We start from the raw sequence: 13,867 nt of genomic DNA on the forward strand, positions 1-13,867 counted from the left end.
AGAGCACCCTACCTAAGCCCAAGCTTCCTCTCTATCCCAGTAATCCCATCTAACCTTTGGACACTACAAGACAATTTATCATAACCAATCCACCTAACCTGCACATCTTTGGACTGTGGGAGGAAACCGGAGCACCCGGAGGAAACCCACACAGACATGTGAACCGCGCCAAGAATCAAACCCGGGTCCATGGCGCTGTGAAGCAACAGTGCTAACCACTGTTCTACCATGCCACCTGATGTGACCATCAATTCACATGACACGTAGTTGGAAGTGAACAGTGGTTTTAATGATCTTACAACGGAGCCTGCCTGCGACGAGATGAACTGGCAGGCAGGCTCAGACTGCCAGGCTTTATACTTCCAGTTAGTGGGAGGAGCCATGGGCGGAGCCAAGGGTGGAGCCCAGTACAAACTCCTCATCTCCCCCGAGGGGCAGAGCCACGCAACTGCTCGTATACCGAGCTTACATAGACATAGTACATCATATATAATAACAGTGTGAATTACACGGACTGTGATTCACCACATTCACCCCCTGTAAAAATTGATTCCAGCGGGGGTGATGTGTCTACCAATTTCCAATTGCGAATTACAAGTTACAAGTTACAACTTACAGGTTATAAATTACAGGTTAAGTCGATCTGGCGGCCGAGTCGTCCTCTGGGATCGACGAAGCACCGGGGTTGCAGTCTCTTCTGGTGGCTGGGCGGTGGTGGTCGGCGAGGCAACCATGGCGGACTCCGGGGGTGATTCGTCCAGAGCTTCGTATCCGACTGGTTCGCCTGGTGACGGGGAGCGCCAGAAACCGAATGGCGCGGGGGCGCGGAGCACGGGCAGCGCAACTGCAGGCGTGGGGGCGCCGGGCGCGGGGGGTTGGGAGGGGTATCTCAGCGGCGGTGGTGTCGGAGTTGGATCCTGCAGGTGCCAGGTCCCGGAGGGAAACAGTGTCCTGACGGTCGTCAGGGTACTCTAAAAATGCGTAGTGTGGGTTTGAATGGAGCAGGAGCACTCTCTCTACGAGTGGGTCAGTCTTGTGAGTCTGGACGTGCTTCCGGAGGAGAACCGGGCCCGGTGTCTTTAACCATGCCGGGAGCGAATGCCCCGTGGTAGTGCCCCTGGAAAAAACAAATAGCCACTCGTGAGGGGTCTGGTTGGTGGCGGTGCATAGGAGGGACCTAATTGCATGGAGCGCGTCGGGGAGGACTTCCTGCCAATGGGAGGTCGGGAGCTTCCTGGACCGGAGGGTCAGTAGGACGGTCTTCCAGACTGTCACGTTCTCCCTCTCCACCTGCCCGTTCCCCCTGGGGTTGTAGCTGGTAGTCCTGCTCGAGGCAATGCCCTTTTCGAGCAGGTACTGATGCAGCTCGTCGCTCATAAAGGACGAACCCCTGTCGCTGTGTACGTAGCTGGGGAAACCAAACAGGGTGAAGATACTATGCAGGGCCCTAATGACTGTGTGGGAGGTCATATCGGGGAACGGGATAGCAAAGGGAAAATGAGAGAACTCGTCGATGACGTTCAGGAAGTACACATTCCTATTGGTCGAGGGGAGTGGTCTTTTGAAATCGATAGCGAGGCGTTCAAAGGGCCGAGAAGCCTTGACCAGGTGGGCCCTGTCTGGTCTATAGAAGTGCGGTTTGCACTCCGCACAGATTGGGCAGTCCCTGGTGATGGCTTTCACCTCCTCTGTGGAGAAAGGCAGATTTCGGGCTTTGACGTAGTGGGCGAGCCGGGTGACCCCCGGGTGGCAGAGGTCATTGTGGATAGCTTTCAGGCGGTCGTCTTGCGCGCTGGCGCACGTGCCACGGGACAGGGCATTTGGGGGCTCGTCGGTACATAATATCGTACTTGCAGGTGGAGAGTTCGATCCTCCACCGTAAGATCTTATCATTTTTGATTTTGCCCCTTTGAGAGTTGTCGCATATAAAGGCAATGGATCTTTGGTCGGTGATGAGGGTGAACCTCCTACCTGCGGGGTAGTGCCTCCAGTGACGTATAGCTTCCACGATGGCTTGTGCTTCCTTTTCGACCGAGGAGTGTCGAAGTTCCGAAGCGGAGAGGGTTCGGGAGAAAAATGCGACTGGTCTCCCAGCCTGATTTAGTGTGGCTGCGAGGGCGACCTCTGAGTCGTCGCTCTCTATCTGGAAAGGGAGTGGATTCATCCACCACCCGCATGGCCGCTTTGGCGATGTCCTCCTTGATACGAGTGAAGGCCTGACGAGCCTCATCCGATAGAGGGAAGAGTGTGGCCTTAAATAGTGGGCGGGCTTTGTCCGCATACTGAGGGACCCACTGGGCATAATACGAGAAGAATCCCAGGCACCGTTTGAGGATCCTGGGGCAATGAGGGAGAGGGAGTTGTAAGAGGGGGCGCATACGGTCCGGGTCGGGGCCCAGGACTCCGTTCTCCACGACATAGCTGAGGATGGCTAGCCTGGTCGTACGGAAAACACATTTCTCCGTGTTACACGTGAGGTTGAGTTTCTGGGCAGTCTGGAGAAATCGATCGAGGTTAGCGTCAGGTTCCTGCTGGTCATGGCCGCAGATGGTGACGTTATCCAGGTACGGAAATGTGGCCCGCAGCCTGTACTGGTCCACCATTCGGTCCATTGTTCGTTGGAACACCGAGACCCCATTAGCAACGCCAAAGGGAACCCGGAGGAAGTGGACGAGGCGGCCGTCGGCCTCAAACGCCGTGAAGTGGCGGTCCTCCGGGCGGATTGGGAGCTGATGGTATGCAGACTTCAGATCCACCATGGAAAAGACTTTATAGTGGGCGATCTGATTCACCAGAATTTACAGTGCAGAAGGAGGCCATTCGGCCCATCGAGTCTGCACTGGCTCTTGGAAAGAGCACCCTACCCAAGGTTAACACCTCCACCCTATCCCCAGAACCCAGTAACCCCACCCAACACTAAGGGCAATTTATCATGGCCAATCCACCTAACCTGCACATCTTTGGACTGTGGGAGGAAACCGGAGCACCCGGAGGAAACCCACGCACACATGGGGAGGATGTGCAGACTCCACACAGACAGTGACCCAAGCCGAAATCGAACCTGGGACCCTGGAGCTGTGAAGCGAGTGTGCTATCCACAATGCTACTGTGCTGTCTGCAATTCTGCGGAGGAGATACACATCAAGGAACGTGAACCGATTAATGGTCTGGCTATAGTCCACTACCATTCGGAACTTTTCCCCGGTCTTGACGACCACCACCTGAGCTCTCCAGGGGCTGTTACTGGCCTCTATGATCCCCTCACGTAGGAGCCTATGGACCTCGGTTCTGTTAAATACCCTGTCCTGCAGGCTGTATCGCCTGCTGCGAGTGGTTACGGGTTTGCAGTCCGGCGTGAGATTGGCAAAGAGTGGAGGGGGGTTGATTTTTAGGGTGGCGTTTCTGCAAATAGTGAGTGGGGGCAAGGGCCCGCCGAAACTGAGTGTGAGGCTTTTGAGGTTGCACTGGAAATCGAGTCCCAGTAGGAGTGGGGTGCAGAGTGCAGGGAGCACGTACAGCTGGAAGTTTGAGTAGCTAGTGCCCTGGATCGTTAGGGTCGCGACGGTGCACCCATGTAGGTGAACAGAGTGGGAGCCCAAAGCGAGGGAGATCGTTTGCCGTGCAGGGAAAATAGGGAGCGAACAGCGTCTTACCAGTTCTGGGTGTACGAAGCTCTCGGTGCTCTCAGAGTCGAAGAGGCACGATGTCCTAAACCCGTTGATTTCAACGGTCATCATAGAGTTGCGGAGGTGCTTTGGACGCGACTGGTCCAGTGTCACTGCGCTGAGTTGCGGGTAGTCGGCGGCTCGATCAGCTGTGCTGGAGTAGCCCCGTGATGACTGCCCTCTGAGTTCGTAATCTTCTAGTCGAATTTCTGAGTTGGAAGAAGATGGCCACCCCCGTGGATCGCACGTGGCGGGCGGCGAGGAAGATGGCGCCCAAGATGGCGGCCCCCATGAGTCGCATGTGTCATTTGGGGGCGGAGTCGGAGTACAGGGCGCAGCATTTCGGGGCCTACGGGCCTGTGGATTCTGGATGCTCTGGGCTGCGGGGGAGTTAGAAGAGGAGGCCTGTTTCGCCAGGCAGACCCGGGCGTAGTGTCCCTTGCGACCACAGGTCGCGTTACGGGCCAGGCACTACTGCCGTGGGTGCTGGGGCTCCCCGCAGAAGTGGCACACTGGGGCTGCGTGATGGCTGGGTGGCCGTGTGGCGCAGGCCTGGGGCAGTTGCTGGTCGGGGGCCCAGGATGGGGTCGCTTGGTCCGCGGGAACGAGGTGAGGCTGCGGAATGAGACCTCCATCGTGGTAGCTAGTTCTACCGTGTCCTCTAAGTTCTGGGCCCCTTTTTCTAACAACCGCTGGCGCACATAATTTGATCTGAGGCCTGCCACGTACACATCTCTAACGGCAAGTTCCATGTGCTGTTCGGCTGATACCGCCTGATAATTACAGTCCCGAGCTAAAATCTTTAACTCCCGCAGGAATTCTTCCAACGACTCCGTAGGGCGCTGGCGGCTGGTCGTAAAAATATGGCGCGCGGAGACCTCGTTGACGGGCGTCACGTACATTCGATCTAGCATGGCTAGGGCCCCCGTATACGAGTTGGTACTATTTAGTTGAGAAGATATACGGTGGCTCACCCTTGCATGCAGTAGACTGAGTTTCTGCTCCTCTAGTTTCTGGAGTACTTGATTCAGCCAGGTAGGCCTTAAAACATCTGAGCCAGTGCTGGAAGATTTCTCTTGCCTCTGCAGCCTGCGGGTCGAGTTCTAGTCGGTCAGGTTTGAGGGCTGATTCCATAGTTGTTTCTTGAGTTGTTTCTTCAATTTCTTCTGATCGATTTCTTCTTGTTTCCTAAGATCATTAAATTGATGTGACCATCAATTCACACAACACGTAGTTGGAAGTGAACAGTGGTTTTAATGATCTTACAACGAAGCCTGCCTGCGACGAGATGAACTGGCAGGCAGGCTCAGACTGCCAGGCTTTATACTTCCGGTTAGTGGGAGGAGCCATGGGCGGAGCCATGGGCGGAGCCAAGGGTGGAGCCCAGTACAAACTCTTCATCTCCCCCTAGGGGCAGAGCCGCGCAACTGCTCGTATACCGAGTTTACACAGACACAGTACATCATATATAATAACAGTGTGAATTACATGGACTGTGGTTCACCACACCACCCCAATTGCTTGCTGTAGCTGCAAACCATCTGTACTCCTTGTGTGAGTACCACCAAATCTTTCTGAACATCAACATTTAAAAACGATCTCTATTCTCCCTGTCAAAGTGAATAAACCAATACCCTGCATTATACTCTGCACCTTCTTGCCCACTCCCTTCTTTGTAGTCTCTTTGTGTCCTCCTCAGAGCTTACATTCCCACTTACCTTTGTAGCATCAGCAAATTTGGTACATTATTGTTTGCACCTTCACCTACGTCATTAATAAAATTGGCAATAATAAGGCCCCAGCACTGATCCCTGGAACACTCTAATCATAGCCTGACAACGTGAAAATGGTCTGTTTATTCCTACTGTCAGTTTTCTGTCCATTAACCAATCTAATTAATGACCACTTAAGGACCTCATCTCTCCACCGCCTGGATTTAACTAGTGACAGGAGGGGCCCACACTGAGAATCCAGCTCAGCAGCTTCCTCTCATATTAGTAGTGGGCAAGGTAAGGAGTCTTAATGTGTCTTTGGGCTCATCAAAGGGTCACTTTGTTTTCCAAAGCCCCGAGTTACACCACCCCCCTCTGTCAGTCTAACTTTGCAATCTGTCCCTCTTGCCCCTCCCCTCACTGACGCCTTCCAGCCCAACCCCAGTGGGACCCATAGACTTCCCTGCAGTCCTGGCCTCAGCATGGCATGCTTTTCTCTAGCCTGCCAACCAGAGATGGACTTCCCACTGGATTTTATGCATGAGGGTAGGGCGACTACCCCTAATGTAAAAGCCAACCCACATATTTCTTACTACATTGTATTCAAGGAAAATAGGGAAGGGAAAGAAAAAAGGAGTGAAATTGGCACTGCTGATCAAATAATAGAGCACTTAGAAAGGTTTGATTTGATTGATTGGTCAAAGAAAGCGTTTATTGGTTAAAATTAAGGAACAATAGAGGAGTTGTGCCGATGGGTGTACACTGGGAAACAAGTTACTGGAAGGTGCAAGAACTATAGAGTAATTGCATTATAGTAATATTAACTGGGATAGCGCAGCACAGTGACGCAGTGGTTAGCGCTGCTGCCTCATGGCTGTGAGGACCCGGGTTCCAATCCGACCCCAGGTCACTGTCCATGTGGAGTTTGCACATCCTCCCCATTTCTGCGATGGTCACACAGCCCAAAACGATGTGCAGGTTAGATGAATTGGCCACGCTAAATTGCCCCTTAATTGAAAAAAAATTGGTTACTCTAAAAAACGAATTTAAATGAAAAAATAATTAACTGTGATAGTGAGTGTGAAAAGCATAGAGGGAGAAGAGTTTCTGAAAATTATGGAAGAGAACTTTCTTGATTGATGTGTTTCCAGCTGAATGAGGAAAGGAGGAATACTGGATCTTGTTCTGGGGAATACAGTGGGGCTAATGAAGCCAGTTTCAGTGGATGAGCATTTGAGGTATGGGGCGTGATTCTCCCTTCTGGGACGAAATTCTCCGACCCCCAGCAGGGTCGGAGAATCGCCTGGGGCCGCCGAAAATCACGCCCCCGCCGTGGCAGAGATTCTCTGCCACCCGGGAAGTGGCGGCGGCGGGAATCACGCCACTCCAATCGGCGAGGCCCCTGCGGCGATTCTCCGGCCCGTGATGGGCCGAAGTCCCGCCGCTGGGAGGCCTCTCCCGCCGCCGAGGTTTGAACCACCTCTGGTGGCGGCGGGATCGGCGGCGCAACCGGGCCCCCGGGGTCCTGGGGGGGGCGCGGGGCGATCGGACCCCGGGGGGTGCCCCCACGGTGGCCTGGCCCGCGATCGGGACCCCCGCTCAGACTCTGGGCCAGTGGCCTTGGTGCACTCTTTCTCCTCCGCGGCCCCCACGGCCTCCGCCTTGGCAGAAGCGGAAGAGAAACCCACATCGCGCATGCGCCGGTGGTGACGTCAGCAGCAGCTGGCCGCTGATGTCACCACCGGCGCATGCGCCGACCGGCGAAAGCCTTTCGGCCAGCACCGCTGCCGCTGGCGCCGGTTTTTTGCGCCAGTCTTCTGGTGCCAACCGCTCCGGCGCGGGGCTAGCCCCCAAAGGTGCGGAGAATGTCCCACGCCGGGTAGGGGAGAATCCCGCCCCTGGGAACTAAGTTCCCACCCTGGTGGGAAAATTGACTTCAACCACTCTGGCATCAATAGCCCCTGAAAGTGAGGAATTCTCCACGTTTTCGGGGGCTAGTTTGACGGCGGAGGGGTTGGCGCCACTCCAGCTGGCGCCAAAGGGCTGGCGGGAGTTCGCGCATGCGCGGAGCAGCCGGCGAGATCTCACGCATGTGTGGAACGGCCAGCGTATTTCCGCGCATGTGCAGACCGGCCGGCATATTTCCACACATGTGCAGGGGTTTTCTTCTCCACGCCGGCCCCTGGGTAATATGGCGAGCCCTACAGGGGCCCGGCGCGTAGGAAAGAAGGCCCCCACGGAAACAACCCGCCCGCAGGATCAGTAGGCCCCGATCGCAGGCCAGGCCACCATGGGCCTCCCCCCGCGACATCCCCAGGACCGCCCCTGCACACTTACCTGCCAGGTCCCGCTATGTGTGAGGTGAGTAATTCACGCAGGCGTGACTGGGCCAAAACTGGACGGCCACTCGGCCCACCTGGGCCCGGAAAAACGCTGGGGAGGCCGCTGTCAATGGCCTCCGACCGACGTGGTGGGAATCCCGCCGGCCCCCGAAATACAGCGCCGAAAAATAGGGCAGCTGCCGTCGGGGTGGAGGGGCGGGATTTGCGCCTCCCACCTTGGGATTCTCTGACCCAGCGGGGAGGTCGGAGAATGCCGGCCATGGTGTTCATTATAGCATCAGGTTTAGAATAGGAAGGAAAATGACAAGGAACAAATAAATGTAAAAATACTTAACTGGAGAGAAGGCTAATTAAAATTAAATTAATTGGCACTTGATAAAGTGTGCACTAACAATACTCTTTATTAGTATCACAAGTAGGCTTACATTAACACTGCAATTAAGTTACAGTGAAAAGCCCCTCGTTGCCACACTCCGGCGCCTGTTCAGGGATACACTGAGGGAGAATTCAAAATGTTTAATTCACCTAACAAGCACGTCTTTCGAGATTTGTGGGAGGAAACCGGAGCAAACCCAAACAGACACGGGGCGAACGTGCATACTCCGCACAGATAGTGAACCAAGCCGGGAATCGAACCCGGGTCGCTGCCGCTGTAAAACAACAGTGCTAACCACTATGCTACCATGCCGCTCAATAAGTGAAACTAAGTACAGATTTGTTCCAGGCGAATATTGTTTGACTCACTTTACTGAGCTCCACACAATAGACTCAGCAAAATCAAAGCCCATGGAATAAAAGGACAGTGAAAACATGGATAAGAATATTGACTAAAGAAATGAAAGCAGTGTGAATAGTTGTTTTTTCAGACTAGTGGGAAGTGTAGACTGGTGATCCTCAGGAATTTGTATTAGGAACACTGCTCTTTTTGGTATCTATTAATGATCTAGATTTAGGAATAAAGGGCATAATTGAAAGGTAGCCGGTAACATGAAACTTGGAAATGTAGTAACATTAGGGGGATCAATCCAAGACTTTAAGAGGACAAAGACCTGGTGGAAAATGGGAAGCCATATGGCAGATTAAATTAATGCAGAGAAGGGCAAAGTGATATATTTTGGCAGGAAAAGCAAGGAGTGATAATACAAACGAAGCGGTACAATTTTAATGGGGTACAGATCCGAGATCTTGCGTTGTATGTACATAAATCTTTGAAGGTGGCAGTACAAGTTGAGAAGGAGGATCAGAATGCAAATGGGATCCTTCTTTTTATTAGGAGAGACATAGAATACAAAAATGAGCAAGTTATGGTAAACCTTTACAGAACACTGGTTCGGCCTTAGCTTGAGTATTGCTCTCAGTTCTGGACACCACACTTTAGGATATCGAGGGCATAGAAAGGGTGCAAGAGATTTACTAGAACAGGGATGAATGGATTAAATTACACGGAGAGACTGGAAAACCAAGGCTGTTTTCTTTTGAGCAGAGATGGCTAGGAGGAGATACAATGGAGGTATCCAAAAACATGGGCCTGTAACTTCCTGTAGGATTCACCACTTAAGTCGGTAGTACGCCGCACATGCCTGGCGTGACGACCCGGAAGTGCGGGCATACAGGCATGTGTGCTGGAAGCGCACAGTGTTTAAACTCCCAGTCGTTTTTTTTCTCTGCTTGAAGTAGTGCGCTGCGCTGGACGTTCTGAATGAAAAATCCAGCTACAGCGCTAACTTGGATGACTTATCTTTTTATCTGCGCTTTTATTTTTCCATCTAGAAGAGGTCAGGAGATAAGAGGGGGACATTTTTTGGGAGGTTAATGTTTTATATTATTTGTGTTTCGCCTGTATAAATGTGTTTAAAATTCAAACAAAGTGAAAGGAAAATATGTTTTTTTTTTAAAACTTTATTTTGTCATGTTAATTCCATTAAAAGGCTACTTTACTGTATAAAGTGAGTTTGGAGTCACAGAAGGTGAAATAATTATTTTTTAATAGAATGTGGTGACCACTCCCTAACGATTATGATTGTCCACCTAAGATACTCCGTGTTACTGGTCATGGGTTCTGTGGGTCTTTGATTGGCAGATGAGCCCGATCCTAGAGCCAAATCTTCAATTGCTCACTTGGCAGGAGTTTCCAAAAGACGGGATTGGTCCTTGGACGTTAGGTCGCGCATATTCCTTTCTTAGCCTCCTTTTCCAGGCCTCCTCTTACCACCGGGCATTCTTGAAGAATTGTGACCCTTCAATCAGGAGGTTCTTTCATGTAGGTCCCTTCTTTTTTTTTTCTTTTTTTAAAATAAATTTAGCGTATCCAATTCATTTTCTCTAATTAAGGGGCAATTTAGCGTGGCCAATCCACCTACCCTGCACATCTTTTGGGTTGTGTGGGCCAAACCACGCAAACATGGGGAGAATGTGCAAACTCCACACGGACAGTGACCCAGAGCCGAGATCGAAACTGGGACCTCGGCGCCGTGAGGCAATCATAGCGCCACCATGCTGCCTAATTCTTTTCAGACTTCAAAAAAAAATATTTATTCAAGAGAATTAGGCCCTCCACAACTCAGACTAAAACACACAAGTGTTATAAAAATACCATGAGAAGCAAGAAACTAAATGGCATATCGAAAATTCTTACTTTTACACAAATTTACTTAAAAGCACACAAACATATATCTATATCACTCACCCACCCCAACTTCAACAATCTAACCTGATTGGGAGTTTCTGTGGGCTGAGGGAGTATACTCACCGTTCCCCGGAAGAATAGTTAAACTGGCACGGATGTCTCCGGCTTGTCTTAAAAAACTGACGAGTTTGTTTGGCTACTGGGCCTTGATCCTGGTGTTCCTTCAGACTTGTGGTCTGAAGTGAAGAGAGCGTAAAGCAAGAGCCCAAGTAGGTCTCTTCTGAGCAAAGGTCTCCCAGGCATTGACGTCTATGTTCCATTTCTTGAGGTGAGCCTTCAATGTGCCTTTGAAGAGCTTCCTTTGTCCTTCTCTTGTTTGAATCCTTCCTTGAGCTGGGCGAAAATATTTGCTTTGGCAGTCAGGACTCTGACATCCTAAGCATATGGGCAGCCCAGCAGAGTTGATTTTGGATGATCATGGCCTCGATATTGCTGCTATTGACTGCTTCAAGGACACTAACGTTAGCACGCCTGTCCTCCCAGCTGATTCACAGCTTGTAACATTGATATGTCAAAACCCTCCCCTCTTCCCTCCCTCCCCTCTTCCTTCCCTCCTCTCTACAAATAGACAGAACCGTTGTGTCTATGTGGAATAATACATTTTATTGACCGTTGCATTTAAGTGAGGAAATATATTTTATTGCAAGAAATTTGTAAAAGTTTTTTTTTTAATATAATTTTTATTGGAATTTTTTACAGAAAATATAAAACATGACAAACAATGAAATGCAACAAAATAACCCATAATAACTGTGACACCCCCAGACCGTATCGGCGCATATATCACATCCCCCCCACCCCCCAACCCCAATGAACAACAAAAGAACTTAAAAATATATTAAAATTAAATAAACAAACATAGTCATTGTCGCCCCCCCCCTTTTCCCTCCCCTTTTCCCTCCCCCCCCCCCGGGTTGCTGCTGCTACTGTCCCTGTACCCTACCGTTGAGCCAGAAAGTCGAGAAAAGGCTGCCACCGCCTAAAGAACCCTTGTACCGACCCTCTCAAGGCGAATTTGACCTTCTCTAGCTTAATGAAACCAGCCATGTCATTGATCCAGGTCTCCACGCTTGGGGGCCTCACATCCTTCCATTGTAGCAAGATCCTTCGTCAAGAAATTTGTAAAAGTTGAGGTAGTTTCATGTCATTGTTCAGTTGATAATTTTAAATTTAATGTTAATTTTGTATTTATAAAATTACTTTTGTTAATAAATGTTTTACATTAAACTTTACAAGCTTCTAAAAATATCTTACTGAAACATCAAAACACAACATTTGATGATGAGATAATTAGAAATAAATAAAATAATTGAAGTAAACAAGGCAGAAACATATTTTACTTGGGTAACACAATGGTATACTAGTTAGCACTGCTGCATCACAACACCAGGGGCCCGTGTTCAATTCACACCTTGGGTGACTGTGCGATGTTTGCACATTCTTCCATGTCTGCACGGTTTCCTAGAACCATGAAATAGAACCATAGATTTCCTACAGTGCAGAAGGAGGCCATTCAGCCCATAAGATCTGCAACAACGTTCTGCCCATCAGTTATGCACCGACATTCTAGAAGAGTACCCTATCTAGGTCCATTCACCGTCTTATAACATGGAACATAATCTGTACATCCCTGGACACTAAAGGGGAATTTAGCACAGCAAATCCATCTAACCTGCATATCTTTGAACCGTGGAAGTCTTGAATCTGTGGTCGGCAGAAAGCATAGACGGAAGTAGAAATTTCAGAACAAAGTTTATTTCGATACAGTTACAATACTCCTCCACTCCTCTAAAGGTCTCCTCCCCGACCTGCAGCTAGGCCAGGGTTTTTATACTACCCGGGCTATCTTTGTAAAGGGGAAACCCTGCTCCTTAAAGGGGAAGGCCTGCCTGCCTTAAAGGGGAAGTTCATATTCCAGGAAGGTTGCAGGAATTAATATAGTCTAGATCCGGGACCTCCACAGGGGTATAACACTCCTCCCCCCTAAGTCCACAGCAACGTCCACATCCATGGGTAAGTGCGCCGGGCCTATCGACTGTTTCGCCTGTGGATGGCATGCAGGGGCCGACCTCATGGCGTCAGGAGGCATATTTCGGACTGGGGAGTGGCATTTACGTGCCGAGTGTCTAAGAGGCGGCGGCACTGCTGGCATGGTCAAATGAGCTGGCAGGGGTAACTCCAGAAGTGGCAGAATGTCCATCTCAGTTTCTGAGTCAGATCTAGGCGATTCTTCATCCGGCAACTTGGTGTCCTCAAAAATCAGCGCAAAATCCTCGGCAACCAGCTGAGCCAGGGCATTGGTGCTAACAGGGTTGGCCGGGGCAGTGGTGAAGACCCGGAGTGGTTCATCTCCGCCTCGGCCATCGCGGAGGAATAGCAGCTGACCTGGAGGAATAGAGTGCCCCCACGGCACAGGCCCGCCCGTAGATCGGTGGGCCCCAATTTCAGGCCAGGACACCGCGGGGGCACCTCTCAGGGCCAGGTCGCCCTGCGCCCCCCCCGAGGACCTCGAAGGCCGCCCACGCCGCCAGGTCCCGCCGGTAAGGACCTACTCTAATTTATGCCAGCAGGACCGGCTAAAAAACGGGCAGCCACTCGGCCCATCGCGGGCCAGAGAATCGCCGGGGGGGGACGCTGTCAGCGGCCGCCGACCGGCGTGGCGCTGTTCCCGGCCCCGCCAAATCCCCGGCACCAGAGAATTCGGCAGCCTCCGAGGGCGGAATTCACACCGACCTCCGGCGATTCTCCGACCCGGGGGGGGGGGGTCAGAGAATCCCGCCTAAGACGTCTGAATCAACAGCTGGTACGGTGGGAGTATCGGCACGCGGCTTCAGAGATGGTCCACGTAGCGATTAGACGCCCAGTCGATCCTGTGCCCACATTTGGTCAGAAACCGGATCAATCTTTGCCAACACGACGTCCTGGATCCAAGTAGCCGTTCCGCAGAAGTTCCGGACGTGTACTGCGTCTTCCGCTGCGAGCGTGCAGTGGCGACCTGTGTTTGCCTTGGTTCGGTCCTGTGCGGATATTCCGCCAATATCCATAAGAACGAGACTCAAATGGGTACAGAAGCGGTGACCTATTAACATCTCAGCAGGCACGGTGCCCATTGTGGCATGCCGGGTTGTTGAGTAGCAGGATAAGAACCTTGCAAAGCAAGTCTCCCAGCATCCCGATGTTTGTTTTTTCATGCCGGGCTTAAATGTTTGCAGTGCCGCTCTGTCAACCCATTCAAAGCTGGCTGGTATGGGGCAGTGCTCACCTGACGGATCCCGCTGTAAATTCCACACTCGTAAATGCCGTACCATTGTCCGATACGAACACCTTGGCTATGCCGCGCATGCCGAACACGTGCCAGAATTTCACTATGGTGGTCCGGGCCGTTGTCGCTTGTACCTTGAGGACCTTCATCCACTTGGAGTGGGCATCAGTGAGGACAAGGAACATCGCCCCTTGAAAGGA

Source organism: Scyliorhinus canicula, chromosome 2 (assembly GCF_902713615.1).
Source record: "Scyliorhinus canicula chromosome 2, sScyCan1.1, whole genome shotgun sequence".
In the NCBI taxonomy this organism is placed as follows: domain Eukaryota; kingdom Metazoa; phylum Chordata; class Chondrichthyes; order Carcharhiniformes; family Scyliorhinidae; genus Scyliorhinus; species Scyliorhinus canicula.